The sequence below is a fragment of the Heptranchias perlo genome, unplaced genomic scaffold (genome assembly GCF_035084215.1).
Source record: "Heptranchias perlo isolate sHepPer1 unplaced genomic scaffold, sHepPer1.hap1 HAP1_SCAFFOLD_1447, whole genome shotgun sequence".
NCBI lineage: Eukaryota > Metazoa > Chordata > Chondrichthyes > Hexanchiformes > Hexanchidae > Heptranchias > Heptranchias perlo.
In genome coordinates this window covers 18,569-20,000 of record NW_027138697.1, presented here as the reverse complement: position 1 = coordinate 20,000, position 1,432 = coordinate 18,569, and positions in this window count along the sequence as shown.

The following is a 1,432-nucleotide window of genomic DNA, read 5'->3' as shown; positions in this document are numbered from 1 at the left end:
TCAATCGTTTCCCCATTTATAATTAATTTTAAAAATCGGGTTACTCAGTTCTGGTTTACCAGTTCCCTCTTCGGACTTAGTTTTTGGTTAATCATTTCCGGTTCACCAGTTCCCGTTTTGGACTTAGTCTCTGCGGGCCGTTTCTCATCTTTTGGTTCATCAGTTCCCCTCTTTTAATAATTTTTTGGCTGCTTTCGTTTGATCATTTCCCTGCCTTCTGGGTGACTTTTGCCCCTTAGGACTTCATCGCCGCACATTATTTTCGACTTCTGGTTGATCATTTCACCCCTTTTAATCATTTTTGCAACTTTTGGTTAACCATTTCACCCAGCTTCTGGTTAACCATTTCCCCTTTGGGACTTAGTCTCTGAGCATTCTTTTGGGATTCTGGTTAATCATTTGCCAATTTTTAAAAAATGTTGCCGCTTTTGTTTAATGCTTTCTGGTCAACCTTTCCCTCTTTCAGACTTCACCGCGGCACATTGCTTTAGCCTCCTGGTTAATCATTTCACCCCTTTTAATCATTTTTGCAACTTTTGGTTAACCATTTCCCCCAGCTTCTGGTTAACCATTTCCCCTTTGGGACTTGGTCTCTGAGCATTCTTTTGGGATTCTGGTTAATCATTTGCCAATTTTTTAAAAATGTTGCCACTTTTGTTTAATGCTTTCTGGTCAACCTTTCCCTCTTTCAGACTTCACCGCGGCACATTGCTCCAGCCTCCTGGTTAATCATTTCACCCCTTTTAATCATTTTTGCAACTTTTGGTTAACCATTTCCCCCAGCTTCTGGTTAACCATTTCCCCTTTGGGACTTAGTCTCTGAGCATTCTTTTGGGATTCTGGTTAATCATTTGCCAATTTTTTAAAAATGTTGCCACTTTTGTTTAATGCTTTCTGGTCAACCTTTCCCTCTTTCAGACTTCACCGCGGCACATTGCTTTAGCCTCCTGGTTAATCATTTCACCCCTTTTAATCATTTTTGCAACTTTTGGTTAACCATTTCCCCCAGCTTCTGGTTAACCATTTCCCCTTTGGGACTTAGTCTCTGAGCATTCTTTTGGGATTCTGGTTAATCATTTGCCAATTTTTAAAAAATGTTGCCACTTTTGTTTAATGCTTTCTGGTCAACCTTTCCCTCTTTCAGACTTCACCGCGGCACATTGCTTCAGCCTCCTGGTTAATCATTTCACCCCTTTTAATCATTTTTGCAACTTTTGGTTAACCATTTCCCCCAGCTTCTGGTTAACCATTTCCCCTTTGGGACTTAGTCTCTGAGCATTCTTTTGGGATTCTGGTTAATCATTTGCCAATTTTTAAAAAATGTTGCCAGCTTTTGTTTAATGCTTTCTGGTCAACCTTTCCCTCTTTCAGACTTCACCGCGGCACATTGCTTTAGCCTCCTGGTTAATCATTTCACCCCTTTTAATCATTT